Below are 16,818 nucleotides of genomic sequence, written 5' to 3'. Positions count from 1 at the left end.
CTAATTGCTTCTGCATGAAACACTTGGCTGTCCTACTGAGATTTCCTGGTGCCTGTGTGTTGGGGTGCAGGTGGGAAATGGAGGCAGAAGGACATTTGGAGAGAGATTGCTTTAAGCTACTTCCTCATAGCAAGCGACAAAAATGTTCTCATTTTCTTCTTATCCTGGTGGTGAACTGGAATCCAGCAAAGCTTCAAAAATTAGAGGAGTCTCACAGGGCCTTACTGAAAGAACGCAGGTAATCAACAGAGGCAATTTTTAAAAGTAATAATCAGAGGGGAGCGATGTAGAACTTGCAATTATGTGCTGGAGAAAGTTGAACTGTGAAGGGCCGGAATTCACAGGGGGCAAGTATCCAGCTAAGGACTCCGCTAATGAATTCAAAAAGGCTGTTCTTGCTTTGAAAATGTCAAAGAATAAGAATCAGTTAAATTATAGAAGGTGAAACACAAAAAACCTTAGTGACTGATCATGGTAAAAGAATATATGAGTCATTTAGATATTGATTTAGAGGACTTCTTATTAGATGAAGAAAAAAAATAAATGCTTACTTCTAGGGTTAATAAATTTGAGTTAAAAATTCCTGTGAATGTTTAGTAAATCAAATAAGTGCTAAACTCTAAGGTAACACACACACACACACACACACACACACACACACACACACACGTACATGTATATACCTTTGATAGATTGAACAAGAAAGATCTCAGTGAAGGGCAGCTAATCTACAAAGAGTGATTAAGTGAAGAATAAGAGTACCAGGTCTAAGTTAGTTATTTGTGGAGAGCAGCACAGAACTAAGACAATGACATTTTGTGTCTTTTGGAAAGCGCTGGCTGTTTAAAATACCAACTGCCTAGAGTATGCTGCCTCAGGTAGGATAACCAGTAGGAAACTCCAGCATTCTTAAGAATTGCATAGTAATTTGCAAAACCCTTTTCCAATATTAAAATAATTTACTTAAGAGTAAATTAACTTTTTTGAGCATACACATTACTATTGTTTCCATATAAGACCAAGATGGGGAGATTAAGCAACATGAAAATGCAAGGCAATTCTTCCTGAAAACCTTAAGTTTTGTTTGCCAGAGTTCCCTGCTATTCCTTTCTGCTCTACTTATCTCACCTCTGGGAATCCTCCCCAGATGCCTCAGGTACGCAGCTACCTGTGAGAAATAGTCCCTCTCCACTATTAAAATGTGCTTTGGGGAAATACTGTGCTAAAGACATTCACATTGAGACGTAACTGATCAAAATTTGTGTAAACAGTATTTTAATAGGTGGAAAAGCTTTGTAAGGCTGAGGAGTAAAACTTTAATGGAGGGATTTAGATACAAATCATTAGGTAGAACTTGTCTATGGTACCTATATATGAAATTCCACTAACATCTCCATATCCTTTTTTTCTCCATGCCATGCTTGCTCTGCTCCCATTTGTGTTTCTAAGAGATCCATTTTAGATTCGACTGGGCTAAGTGAGCTCAATGGCCACAGCCCCTCAAGGCCTCTTCACAGATGTAGACTTTTCTTTGCTGAAAATAGGGTCCCATGAACTAAAGAGTGACTGAATGCAAAGCATGCCTAGGCACAATTAAGGAAGAGAAAATTGAAGAATTAAGCAAAGTGGTAATAGAACTCAGTAAGACACTACTGAGTACTGATATAGTTAAATGAAACACGAGGAAAAGAGTTGAAAAGCAAGACTGCTGGGAAGTGATATGGCTGCTGGTTTTGACAAAGAAGGCTCAATCCACCAACACAACTCTTACTTTTATTGTTTTGGAATCTTCATTCTCAGCCCAGAGAGTGGCTTGGCAAAGAAAAACATATCTAATTGGACTTGCAGGGTGAGCGTGGCACAAAAAAAAAAAAAAAAAAAAAAAAAAAAAGGATGAGTAATAAGATCAGTTTGTGTTCAGGCATTCTAAAAGTCAGACAAAAGTCAGGGGCCAAGTTGAGAACATGTTCTAAACCCAAGAAGGAACCGAGTCTCTGAACCAGTTGACATCATGATCATTTACAATGACAAAGGTCCTTTCTTCTTTCCCTTTTAGATTAGAGATGACTTCCTCTTAAGCCAAATAGTTTTTAAAGTATTTTTTTTTCCTGTAGTGATGCTCTTGTTGGTCCTGTGATCTTTGAGTGGGACTGTAGGTGAAGATGCTAATGACTGTAGGTGAAGATGCTAAGAGACAAAAGGCCCTCAACACCACTGGCATTAATTAACAATGCAAACAGCACAGTCAATAAAATTCGATAAATATTTTTGAATATCTACTTAAAGCCTGCCGCCATGCTAGAGATATAAAGATGGGTAAGTATAAAATCAGAAAAAAAACACCACATGGATAATTCACTGTGTTTCAATCTAATACCTGTTTTTAGAGGAGCTTTAAATAAAACGTTATAGGAGAACAAAATAATAGGTTGTTTCAGAGGAATGGGAATGAATAAAAGAGAGTTTTAGGAGAGTTATCAAAAAATTATGACATCTAGTGGAAGCCTCATCATGTTTTCATTTCCTTAGGAGAGTTTCATTATTGTTTAAGTTTCTCACTTTCTTCCTTCTCTTATTCAAAAAAGGTACAAGCTGAAATCTTACATTAAAATGAGGGTGAGCATTATAAAAAATAATAGACTATGGAATCTTTTAATTGGTATCAAGTTCTTCATTTTTTATCAAACAGAAGTCATAATAAATTTAATATTTGCCTTTTTATTTTTTAATCTAAAGAACGAATTTATATCAAGAGTAGTTCAATCTAAAGACTTCAATTCTACAAAGACAGTGCCTTTGGGTAAAGCAACTGTGCTTTTGAGAGGATCTGAATAATTATCACTAGCCTGGACTTCAGAGGCTATGTTTTCTGAAAACATAAACAAACAAAAATAAGTAAATAAAAAGGAAACATAGCAGAGTGCCTCTAAACTGCTGCTCAGCACATTTAGCCTGCTTACCTAGCGAAGCATTTCTTGGAACAAGCCCCCTATTGGTTTCATTTTAGAGAAGTACTCTGTTCACACTGGCATACCTTTGGTGATTGTTGGTTTAAGGGAAATTCAACAGAACCAGCAGGAAAAACTGTTCACAGTTCTGATTCCATATTTCTAAAGATAAGGGTGAATATTACAACATCTTTAGAAAGTCTATGATGTTCCTATACAAACTGACATCTCTATCTTTCTTAAAATATTTCATCTAAGAAAATGCTTCTTGATGTTATTTAAAATGTTATTTGTATTCAAATTTTGCAATAAAAACATGTAATTTATAGAAAATAGTATTTTTTCCTCAGTTGTGCCAGTTTTTAAATTTAATCTTCTAATTAATTCTATTATTGCCTAAAGGACTAGACACATTTTTTGTTTTTAGGCAGTGTCTCTATAGTTCTTCTTTAATATTCTCCTTTCTTGTTCCTGCTTCATTCCCCTTCCTTTTAGATACTCCATATTATTCCGATTACCTCCTACTTACCTGCTGGGAATAGAGGGATATCTCACCCTAAATAGTGTGAGATGGCGAAATATGTGATACCCAAAACTGGACAGATAAGATTGGCAGCAGTTTATTAGTCACAGATCCTCACAGCCTTGGGTAGGGGAACACTACACTCCATACAGGGTCACATTGGCAGGGTTATTTATTTAGAAGTAGAGTGAACCAGCAGGGGCTATGGTAGGCAGGCTTTGTAGTAACCAGAGGATTGGTGCAGCTAGTCCACCTGATAGCTGAGTGGAGAACTTTTCCCAATGTTTGGGAATGATCTGACAAGAGCAGGAAAACTCATGGCTGGATGTCTATAGTGCCATAAAACCCAAAACTATCAAGGTAACACATGGAATGTTTAGGTATTGTAATAAACATATCTATCTACATATGTACTTCAGCTATCCATGGTCCCAAAGCACTGTACTTGCTAAAGGAAGCCTTCCAAAGAATGCCTTATGCCCTGTTAAATAAAATTTACTGGAAGCCTTTGTTTTGGACTGACTTTATGCACTTAACCCCAACAGACCAGACCAAGTCAGGATGGTGTCACTTGTGGTAGGTGTCATGTAATTAAACTGAACTTTAAGATGGACTAATTTTCTAAGAAATGGAAAATTTATAGAAGCCAATAGAAAGAAGCCCAGTGTACTCAAGCTGGCATGATAAGGAAGTCCCCTCTGTTTTAACTTTAAAAGGAAAGAAAGTTTGAAATATCAATTCGATTTTTGTTCTTTGTTTCCGCTTTCCTCAGCCTTTTCTGTCTATAGGACTCACTTCTGCTCAACTTATGAGAGTACCTTTTCTATTTCATAGATGTGGTGCTGACCAATTCATGAATCACTAATAAAAGTCAAATCTTAAAGTAAATTTGTTGAAATTTTGGTGTTTGACAGGTCTGATATCAAAATTTCACCACTTATAAAACTAAATTCACTTTCACTTTTGAGAGAAAATGTATCAACAAATTAATTCTCATGGAGGTAGTCCTTGGCTACTCTAGTTGCACTATCCACAAGAAAACCACTCATGGTGCTTTAAAAATACACACAACCTGGCTGGGTGCGGTGGCTCACGCCTGTAATCTCAGCACTTTGGGAAGCCAAGATGGGCGGATCACGACGTCAGCAGTTCAAGACCAGCCTGGCCAATATGATGAAACCCCATCTCTACTAAAAATACAAAAATTAGCTGTGCATGGTGGCACATGCTTGTAATCCCAGCTACTCGGGAGGCTGAGGGAGGAGAATTGCGTGAACCGGGACCTGGGAGGTGGAGGCTGCTGTGAGCTGACATCACGCCACTGCACTCCAGCCTGGGCTACAGAGCAAGACTCTGTTTCAAAAAAAAAAAAAAAAAAAAAAAAAGGAAAATACACATATCCTGGCATTACAATTCCAGAAATTCTAACTAATAGGCTTGAATTACTGCCTACAGACCTGCGTCCAAAAAGAAAGAAAAAAAAATACCCACAAAACTTCCTGCTCCTCTTTTTTGAGTTACTGATAGATATAGCAGGTAAATAATCAGTAATGATATACTACCATTGATTAATTGTATCTGAAATTTGTAGACTACTTTATCCAACAACAGCAAAATACGCACTTTTCTGAAGCTCACATGTAAGATTCATCAATATAGACTATATTCTGGACGAGGAAAACCTGCACCTAAACACATTTAAAGGAATATAAGTTATGCAAACTATGTTCTCAGACTGCAATAGAATTGAACTAGAAATCAACATAAAGAAAGGTGGAAAGTTCAAAATATTTAGGGATTAAACAACATACTTCCAAAAACAGAAAAATAAAATGGCTCATAATTAATTTAAATGTATTTTGAAGTAAACAAAAATGAAAGTACAACTTATCAATTTGTGGAATGGTGTAAAAGCAGTGTTTAGAGAGAAACTTATGGCATAGAATTAGAATAGAAGAAAGCTGTAAAATCAATAATTTGTTTCTGCCCTAGGAAACTGTAGAAATAAAAGTAATTTAATCCTAAAGGAAGCAGAAAATCAGCAGTAATAAAAAATAGAAAAGAAATCAATGAAAATGAAACAAGATACCCATAAAGAAAATAATGAAACAAAAACTTTTATTTTGAAAAATGATCATAATATCAATAAAATAAAAGATGAATGAAATTGATAAATGAAAGTGGTGTCATGGCTATCAATCTCACAGGCATTAAAAGTATAATTAAAGAATACTAAGAACAGCTGAGCCATACACCTACAAATCTGATAACCTAGATGAAATGAACCAATTACTTGAAAGATATAAACTACCAAAACTTAAAAAATGGAGTAAGTATATATTAATTTAATTAAGTGTATATTAATTTTAAAAAGTATAATTAATCTCCTTCCAAACAAGAGACATCAGGCTCACATTTTTTCATTGGTGAAATCCACCAAATATTTTAGGGAAAGTGATATCAATTCTCTATATTCTCTTCTATTACAGAGAATAAAAGCAGATAAAACATGTTTTAACTTATTCCATGAGGTCACCCTTAACAAAAACTTGATATCAAAACCCAATAAATACCTTTCAAGAAAGAAAATCTACAAAGCAATTATTTCTCCTGAACAGAGTTGAATAAATTGTCAACACAATATTAACAAATTATACCAACAGTGTACAAAAAGAATTATATACCATGACCAAGTAAAATTTGCTCCCAGCAAGACTAGTTCAACATTTTAAAGTCAATTAATTTAATAAATCAGAATGCTATAAAAGAAATATAAGAATTTCAATTGATGCAGAAAAATAATTTGACCAAATTCAGCATCATTCCTGATAAAATCTCTAGGCAAACTAGGATTAGAGGAAACTTTCTCAACTTGATAAAGAATATCTGCAAAAATCTGCTGCTAGCATTATATTTGATGGCAAAAACTACATGTACCTTAATATTAGGAGTTAGGTAAGAATGTTTACTTTTATTGCTTCTATTCAGCATTGTACTGGAAGTCCTAGCTAGTGCAATAGGACAAGAAAAGTTAATTAAAACTATATACATTAAAAAGAATAAGTATAACTCTATTTGTTTCCATGAGGCATGATTATCTATGTAGTAAAATTTCATTGAATTAATAAAAATCTCCTAGAACTAGTAAGTAATTTTTAACAAGTTCATAAGATTAGATTAACATACAAGAGAATTGCTTTCCTATATAACAGCAATGAACCATTTGGAAGGAAATATTTGCAAAACATTTATCTGACAAAATGCTTGTATCTAAAATATTTTAAAAATTCTAAAACTCAGCCATAAGAAAATAATGCAATTTTCCAAATGGGCAAAAGATTTGAACAGATATCTCAGCAAAGAAAATATATGGACATTCTCTGTCCAAAGTTGGTGACAGAAAAGAAGATATACTGATGGGAAATAAGCGTATAAAATATTCACTCTTATATGTCCTTGAGGAATTGCAAATAATAGAAGAACAAGATGCAATTATACCACTATTAGAATGGGTAAAATTCCAAAAAGAACAATGCCAAATTCTGGCAAGGATGCTGACCAAGAGCAATTCTCATTCATTTCACTGCTGGAAAATGATATAGCCACTTTGGAAGAATGTTTGGCAATTTCTTATGAATCTAAATACAATTTTACCATGTAATTCAGTCATTGTGCTCTTAGAAATTTATTCAGTTGAGTTGAAAAGTATGTCCACATACACAAAAAAAACTTATATATGAATGTTTATGCCAGATTTATTCATAATTGTAAAAAACTGAAAACAATCAAGATGTCACTTAATAGATGATTAGTAAACAAATTACATTACATTCATATAATGAAATCTTATCTAGCAAAAAAAAAGAAAAAAAATAGATAAATTTGTACTATAAAGATTTATACGTGTTAGGGGTTCAGGAGGAGAAGAAGCTGCAGATATAGAACCACAGGGAAATTTTAGAGTGGTGAATCTATTCTGTGTGATACTGTAATCATAGATACATAACATTTTGTATTTGTCAAAACCTGTAGTACTGTACAACACAGTTAATCTTTTTTTCTTCAACTTCTTTCTTAAGCTCAGGGGTACATGTGTAGGATATGCAGGTTTGTTACATATGTAAACATGTGCCATGGTGGTTTTCTGCACAGATCATCCCATAACCTGTGTATTAAGTCCAGCATCCATTAGCTGATACTCCTGATGTTCTCCCTCACTCATCCCCACCCCTCTGACAGGCCCCAGTGTGTGTTATTCACCTCTTATGTCCATGTGTTCTTATTATTCAGCTCCCACTTACAAGTGAGAATATGTGGTGTTTGGTTGTCGTTTCCTGCATTTGTTTGCTGAGAATAATGACTTCCACATGGACTCTATCCATGTCTCTGCAAAGGACATGATCTTATTGCTTTCTGTGGCTGCATAATATTCCATGGTAGATATATACCGCATTTTCTTTATGCACTTTATCGCTGATAGGCATTTAGATTGATTCCATGTCTTTGCTATTATGAATAGCGCTGCAATGAACATACGTACACATGTGTCTTTATAATACAGTGATTTATATTCTTTTGGGTATATACCCAGGAATGGGATTTCTGGGACAAATGGTATTTCTGCCTCTAGGTCTTAGATGAATTGTCACAATATCTTCCACAACAGTCGAACTAATTTACACTCCCACCAACAATGTAAAAGTGTTTGTTTTTCACTGCAACCTCACCCCAGCATCTGTGTTTTTTCAAATTTTTTTTCAAATTTTTTTTTTTTTTGAGATGCAATCTTGCTCTTTCCCCAGCCTGGAGTACAGTGGCACTATCGCAGCTCACTGCAACCTCCACCTCCTGGGTTCAAGCGATTCTCCTGCCTCAGCCTCCCGAGTAACTGGGACTTTGGGCACACACCACCAGCTAAATTTTGTATTTTTACAAGAGACAGGGTTTCACCATATTAGCTAGGATGGTCTCGAACTCCTGACCTCATGATCCACCTGCCTCAGCCTCCCATAGTGCTGGGATTACAGGCATAAGCCACCTCACCTGGCCAACTTTTTAATAATAGCCATTATAACTGGAGTGAGATGGTATCTCATTGTGGTTTCAATTTGCATTTTTCTAATAATCAGTGATGTTGAGCTTTTTTTCCTATGTCTGTTGGCCACATATATCTTTTCTTTTGAGAAGTGTCTGTTCATGTTCTTTGACAACTTTTTAATGGGATCATTTATTTCTTTCTTATTTTTGTTTAAATTCCTTGTAGATATTTTTTTAAGTTCCTTTGTCAGATGGGTAGATTTCAAAAATTTTCTCCTATTCTATAGGTTGTCTGTTGACTCTGATGACAGTTTCTTTGGCTGTGTAGAAGCTCTTTAGTTTAATTAGATCTCATTGGTCATTTTTTGCTTTCGTTGCAATTATTTTTGGCATTTTCATTTTGAAATTGTCCCTTGTGCCTATGTCCTAAATGGTATTGCCTAGATTTTCTTCTAGGGTTTTTATAGTTTTGAGTTTCACATTGAAGTGTTTAATCCATATGTAGTTAATTTTTGTATATGGTAGAAGGAAAGGGTTTAGTTTTAATTTTCTGCATGTGGCTAGCCAGTTCTAGCATCATTTGTTAAATAGGGAATCTTTTTCCATTGCTTATTTTTGTTGGGTTTGTTAAAGACGTGATGGTTGTAGGTGTGCAGTCTTATTTCTGAGTTCTCTATTGTGTTCCATTAGTCTATGTCTGTTCTTGTAACGGTACCATGCTGTTTTGTTACTGTAGCCTTGTAGTATAATTTGAAGTTGGGTTTCATGATGTCTCCAGCTTGTTCTTTTTGCTTAGGATTGTCTTGGCCATATGAGCTCTCTTTTGGTTTCAGATAAATTTTAAAATAGTTTTTTTTTTTTTTTTTTTTCTAATTCTGTGAAGAATGTCAATGTTAGTTTAATGGGAATAGCATTGAATCTATAAATTACTTCAGGCAGTATGACGATTTTCATGATATTAATTTTTTCTGTCTATGAGCATAGAATGTTTTTCCATTTTTTTTGTGTGTGTCCTCTCTGATTTTCTTGAGCAGTGGTTGGTTCTCCTTGAATAGTTCCTTCACATCCCTTGTTTGCTGTATTCCTAGGTATTTTGTTCTCCTTTTAGCAATTGTGAATGGGAGTTCATTCATGATTTGGCTCTCAGCTTGCCTGTTGTTTGTATATAGGAATGCTAGCAATTTTTACACATTCATCGTGTATCCTGAGACTCTGCTACAGTTGCTTATCAGATTAAGAAACTTTGAAGCTGAGACAATGGGATTTTCTTGATATAGGACCATGTTATCTGCAAATGAAAATAATTTGACTTCTTCTCTGCCTATTTGAATACCTTTTATTTCTTTCTCTTTCCTAATTGCCCTGGCAAGAACTTCCAATACTCTGTTAAATAGGAGTGATGAGAAAGGGCATCCTTTCCTTGTTCTGGTTTTCAAAGAGAGTGTTTCCAAGTTTTTGCCCATTTAGTGTGATATTGGCTGTGGGTTTGTCATAGATGACTTATATTATTTTGAGGTAAGTTCCTTCATACCTAGTTTATTGAGAGTTTTTAACATGAAGAAATGTTGAATTATATCAAGGGCCTTTTCTGCATCTATTGAGACAGTCTTTTTTTTTTTTTTTTTTTGTCTTTAGTTCTGTTTATGTGATGAATCACATTTATATGTTGAACCACCTTTGCCTGTTGGCACTTACTCTAAAATTGATCAGATAATTGGAAATAAAATACCCTTCAGTGAATCCAAAAGAACTGAAATCATGGCAAACAGTATCCCAGACCACAGCATAATCAATTTAGAACTAAAGATTAAGAAAATCACTCAAAACCACATGACTATGTGGAAATTAAACAACATGCTCCTGAATGACTCTTGGGTAAATAATGAAATTAAGGCAGAAATTAATAAATTATTTGAAACTAATGAGAAGAAAGAGATAATGTACCAGAATCTCTGAGATGCAGCTAAAGCTGTGTAAGAGGGAAATTTATCACACTAAATGTTTACATCAAAAAGCTAGAAATATCTCAAGTTAACAACCTAACAATCTAACATGACCTAAAAGAACTAGAGAAACAAGAGAAAACAAAGCCCAAACCTAGGAGAAAAGAAGAAATAACCAAAATCAGAGATGAGCTAACAGAGATAGAGATACACAAAACCCTTCAAAATATCAACAAATCCAGGAGCTGGATTTTTTTTTTTTAAATTAGTAAAATAGACAGAATGCTAGTAAGACTAATAAAAGAGAGAAGAGTAAAAGAAACACAATCCAAAATGATAAGAGTGATATCACCACTGATCCCACAGAAATAAAACCATGAGAGAATACTATAAACACTTCTATGCACATAAACTAGAAAATGTAGAAAAAATGGATAAATTCCTGAACATATACACCCTCCCAAGACTGAACCAGTAAGAAACTGAATTCCTGCATAGACTAATAATGAGTTCTGATATCAAGGTAGTAATAAATAGCCTAACAACCAAAAAAAGCCCAGGATCAGACAATTCACAGCTGAATTCTACCAGAGGTAGAAAGAAGAGCTGGTACCATTCCTACTGAAACTATTCCAAAAACTTGAAAAAGAAGGACGCCTCCCTAACTCATTCTATGAAGCCAGCATCATCCTGATAGCAAAACCTGGCAGAGATATTACAAAGAAAGAAAACTTCAGGCCAACATCCTTGATGAACAGTGATGCAAAAATCCTCAATAAAATACTGGCAAACTGAATCCAGAAGCACATGAAAAAGCTTATCCACCATGATCAAGTTGGCTTCATCCCTGGGAAAATAGTTAATATTTACAAATTAAAAAGAAAAAACTTAGGAGGTCAAGGATCCCGGGAAAGAATGCTGTTTGTGACAAGATAAGCTGATTATAATAACAATGTATAAAACAATCCTGAAAGGAATATGAGAAGAGGTATCAATCTAAGTGATTTTGGAGATAAATGGAATCTGCAACATTAAAGGCAAAATGAATGGCACAATAAGCAATAGTTGGCAAAATTGTTTCTCATGAGGATAAAGGTTAAAAAAATGTGCTATGATACATGTATACTGTAACTGAACAATTAAGGAAATGGATGGCATATGATGGGAACTATATTCTTAATGTTTGAGTAGAAATTTGTAAATAAACAACAAAGAAAGTGACTAACATGATCTATATGGTATCAGATTAGAATGAGAGACATCAGTAAGAAACTATGTTTAACTTAATATGTGTCCCTAATATATATATGGATTAGTGTTTTTTACTATTAGCTGGGAGCAACTGAAAAATGTCACCCCAGTAGCAATGAGCACACCTAATACCTAGATCTTGGTTTCTATCTCATCTCCAGTGAAAGAAAATAGAGTTTCCTAAAGAAACTCTGATTTGGGAACTGGAAGAGGAAATACTCAAATGAGCCTAGGGAATCTTGTAGTACCAGAAAGTAAGGAAGCAATACAATAGCAACAATAATCCACAATAATAAGGGTATGTCAAAGTGACACAGGAGTCAACTAAAAGCTCTTGATGTTCAAAGAGGGAACAATTTCAGTATCAGAATAAAGTAGTGTTGGATTTTAACCTAAAGTATAAAATAAATCTTTATGATTTCATATTAATATTAACAAATGAATTAACAAATTAATAAATGGGGGAGAAGAGATAAATCTCTCATATTGAATTCCAAATAAATTATGTAGATGTTTCACCCTAAGGAAGGGGGAGCATATAACATCCCACTCCCTAAGTGTGAACTAACATAGTGACTTTCTGCCGATGATGGCAGTATGGAGAGTGTGTGGGGTGAGCGTAACTTTACAGTGGAGGCATCTGACAAAAATTACTTCAGTCAGGACCATGGTCAATATCAATAGTCATAAGTGATATTGTTTGTACCCTTGATATATGATAAAAATGGCACTTTACTTTGTGATCTTCTTTTCCCAACTATAACCCCAGTCTAATAATGATAAAAGCATTAGAAAATTTTTAATATAGAGGTGTGCTACAGGAAACTTAGTCAAAACTCAAAACTTCCAATGTTAGAAAAAACAAGAAACATGTTAGTGGAAGAAGTAACTGCAGATGTGGAAAAATAGGAAGAGAATTAGAATTAGGAGGGAAGCCTGAAGATGTTATTAAATTGCTGCAATCTCTTGATCTAACTTGAATAGATGAGGAGTTGCTTCTTGAGAATGAGCAAAGAAAGTCGTTTCTTGAAATGGAATCTACCTGGTGAAGATGCTATGGACATTGTTGAAATGACAACAAAGGATTTAGAATATTACATAAACTTAGTTGATAAAGCAGTAGCAGAGCTTGAAAATATTGACTCCAATTTTGAAAGTTTTTTTGTGGGTCAAATGCTACCAAAGAGCATTGCATGCTACAGAGAAATTTTTTTTTGTGAAAAGAAGAGTTAATAAATGTGACAAACTTCATTGTCTTATGTTAAGAAATTGCCAGACACCTTCAGCAAACACCACCCTAATCAATCAGCATCCCTGAAAACGGAGGCAAAACCCTTTGCCACCAGATGTTCTGTAGCATTTTTTAGCAATAAAGTATTTTTTTCATTAAAGTAGGTAGGGTTTTTAAGACATAATACTATTGCACACTTAATGGATTATAGTATAATGTAAACAACTTTTATATGCACTTGGAAATAAAAAAATTTGTGAGACTCACTTCATTGTGATATTTGCTTTATTGCATTAGTCTGGAATCAAACACATAATATTTCTGAGGTTTGCCTGTAATGAGGGTTTGGAGCACCCTACCAAGCTAAGCTATCTAGACTAGAAGAGATGTTAGACAAGATTAGGGGAATCTAGAATGGGTAGGAGGGTGGGAGATCATGAGTATTTATTAGAAGCTCATGACCACTTGTAGTGCCAGGGACTATATGATTCCCTACTAACCCTCCTGGAAACAAAATCAACAGGAATCCTGGAGCAGCTGTTTCCAAAAGAAATAAATTTAAATGATCAAGTAAGGAATTACAGTGTAAGGAGTAGACTGTAGTCAATGACTGTGGTAAGCCTCCCTGGGCTGACCAGATATGCTCTCAGGACTGACATGCTCATTTCTTAGCTGCTGAGAGAGGTGGCTTCTAAATGCACACTGAGCATCCCTTTCTGCAAATTGCCCTCATCCAAATGGAACTGCTTCTCCTAAGGTTGCACGTTCTCCTTGAAGACAGCCTTTACCCTATGATTGGTTAATACTTGGTATGTAGGTCCAGGCTCTCATCTCAGTTCAGGGTATCTCTGCACTGCTGTCCTTATGGGATTGACTAATGCTGCTGATGTGACTTCATCAATTCAACTTCTTCTGATGAGCAGCCTTTTTTCTCTAACACAATCCCAAAAGTCACTGCTATTATTTGATTGTATGTGTCCCTCCCAAATTCAGATTTTGACACATAATCCCAAATGTGATAGTATTAAGAGGTGAAGCCTTTGGGTGGTGATTAGGAGAGGTTTCCACCTTCATGACTGGCTTTAACAACCTTATAGAAGGGCTGGAGGGAACTAGCTAGGTCGTTTTTTCTCATGTGATGGCACAGCGTTCTTTTTTCTGGAGGATGGATGCAGCATCACGATGCCATCTTGGATGCAAAGACCAGGCCCTCACCAGAGGCCTCACCAGACCTTACCAATGCCATATTGAACTGCTCATTCTCCAGAACTGTGAGAAACAAATTTCTGTTCTTTGTAAATTACCCAGTCTCAGATATTTCATTATGGAAGCAGAAACAAACAAAGACAGCCAACTACACACAGATCTTAGTCTTACATTTTCTGGGTAATCTGACATATGTCAGTGAATTATACTTCAATAAGAACTCAAGTTTCAAAAGGAAAATATAATGAGATGATTTGATTATAAAAGAGTAGCTCATATCACACTAATCATTTACCAAGAGCAATCACTTTATTTCAGGTACATAGAAGATCAATCTTACCATCCTACTTGCAGGCACCAAGGAGCATGAGTTAATAAAATGAACTAAGAACCCTTCATTGATAGATGCATTAAATATTTATTAGAACATGCTATGTATATAAAGAACACTGTTGAAATCACTGATATGGGTTTCTCAGCAAAGGTGGGTAATTTTCTCCAGGACAATCTGATACAATTCAATTACTTGTTCTGGACAAGCTTCCGGGCTCTGTGTTCATGTATAGCTTCTGCTTATATAAAGTCTTCCAAACAATGACTATTGTCTAAAAACTGCTCCCCGTTTGCAGGTAAACTTTCTGTTTTCCAGATGCCTAATGTAAGGCTTGGAGTCACCTAGAGCCTGGAATGTGTACCGTTGGTCACTTCATGGAACATTCCACACCAGTGGACAAAATTGCTCTGGCCCTTGTTAGAACTGACAGCTGTGGGGATTCTGGGCCAAATGTCACTTTGCTTGTGAGCAAAGAGCTGGAAACTTGGAACAGAAAGAAGAAGCTGGTTTGTATCAGGCTGATGTTTAGAACACCCTTCACTCCTCCTGTCATCACAGGAACTTTTCTGGGTCTGAAGTATACTCCCTGAATGTACTGGGTTCAGTCAGCCAGCAGCAAGCTTGGACAATTAGCAAGTTTTTCGTTGATTACTTTTCATTTTTTGTTTTTGCTAATTTGCCCCATTTTGTAACTACTTTTTTCCCCTAGTATCCTTTCATTTTCTTCCTTTTTCCCATATGCCATATAACTTATTACAATTATTTGCACCTGTTAAAACAGAAGCACTGTGCTTGGGATCTGAAGGTAGAAATATAACCCATAAATGATTGTTAAACCATATGTTGCATGAATGGGACAAATCAGTAACCCCTCTCTTCATCATCTTTGTTCAGAGGGAGAATAAAAAGAAATGAGACCTGGCAGTATTAACTCTGAGTAGCAAAGAGCAACCATTTCCTGTACGAATGGTTTGTCTTGTAATTGCAGGCAGGCCTTATGTGGGCAAGACAAAGCCAAGAGCATTTAAGCAGCATAATGTGGAAAAGAGTGGAGGGAGGTACAGGAATAAGAGGCCTATTGTTCCTAAAGGACAAGCAAGTAACTTTGTAAGCAATACTGATATGAGTTCTTCCTTAGAGAATCGTCCTACATTGTCTCCAAAGGAAATTCATGTTTGTTTTGGGTTTTGTTTGTTTGTTTGCTTGTTTTTTATGTAGGGAGCAAAGTTCTTTCCAAGGAATTCAATAATGAGTTATCTGAGCTAGAATGAAAACATCCATATCCAAATTTATTCATGGGTGAATAAATTTAGAGCAATCTCTCTCAGAATCCTGTGGTCAATTGCTCAAGGGTTAATATAAGGCACATTTTGTGTTTACAACAAACGGAAAGGTGCCATGGAACCAAATAGTTTTTGTGATTCAGGGTTTAGTGAAGTACTGGAGAATCTCAACACTGGACAAAAATCTATCCATACCCTCCATACACTGTCACTGTAACACCCTCAGAGACTTGCCTATCCTTCCAACAAAACTTACAATACATCATCTTAGCCTGAGGGGCTTAATTTACCACAATATACCACATTTTCTTGCCAACTTCAGAAAATAAAAAGTATTCATCCTTCAGATGAATTACATTAAGAAATAAATTCGCATTATTTATTAGAGGTCAAGTGTTCTATCGCTTTGAGACCTGCTGGAGAAGAAGCATGTTATAAGAAGTAGCAGCATGTAGAGTTTCTCAAAGATCTTCCTTACTCACCTGGGTCCAAAGAAAGAAGAATGTTATAGAACAACAATGCAGGAATTTTTTGTTCCCTAGCTCAGCCAGGTTCAGGTTGTTGTCTCACCACCTGGAAGAAATAGGCATGCAGACATTGAAGAGTCAGTGGAGTCAAATTCATTATGCGAAAAGGAAAGCTCTCAGCAAAAAGGTTCTTGAAAGCTGGTTTTCAGTTGCCCTCTTCGCAGTTGAATACAAGAGCTTTTACATAAAAGCTGATAAGGCTGGTTTCCCTGTTTGTATAAAGTGCAAATTCCTGGTGGCTCCACCCCATTTCCCCAGTGCGCTTGAGGGCCTCTGCGGGCAGGTTTAGGCAAGCCCCCTATGCAAGTTCCCTTATCTGCACAAAACAGGGGTCGGAGGTTCTAGAGGGACCCTTCCCTTACTGTCTGCCTAAAGCAAGTTGGCTAACTCTTTTCAATGATATGTAGAGGATGATTACAGATGTATACATAATATTATATATGCATAGAAAAACACACTAGGGGATTCATGAACATGCCAGTTATCTGAAACTTAAAGTGTTCAAATTTGAGTTCTCAAAACCTTTCTCATATAT

At 35.6% G+C, this 16,818-nt stretch overlaps 1 long non-coding RNA gene across 6 annotated transcripts in view; it reads right to left on the bottom strand.

Annotated features, from left to right (window-relative positions):
* Window positions 1-16,818, bottom strand: part of LOC123570019 (uncharacterized) — a 90,626-nt gene that overhangs the window by 50,793 nt on the left and 23,015 nt on the right. For all 6 annotated transcript variants that reach the window (XR_012427129.1, XR_012427131.1, XR_012427128.1 and 3 more), the window contains exon 2: window positions 16,239-16,329. This is a non-coding gene — a long non-coding RNA (uncharacterized lncRNA). The remainder of the gene's footprint in view (window positions 1-16,238; window positions 16,330-16,818) is intronic.

The sequence above is a fragment of the Macaca fascicularis genome, chromosome 18 (assembly GCF_037993035.2).
Source record: "Macaca fascicularis isolate 582-1 chromosome 18, T2T-MFA8v1.1".
NCBI lineage: Eukaryota > Metazoa > Chordata > Mammalia > Primates > Cercopithecidae > Macaca > Macaca fascicularis.
Note: the sequence above shows the minus strand (reverse complement) of the source record. Positions and strands in the feature narration are given on the sequence as shown.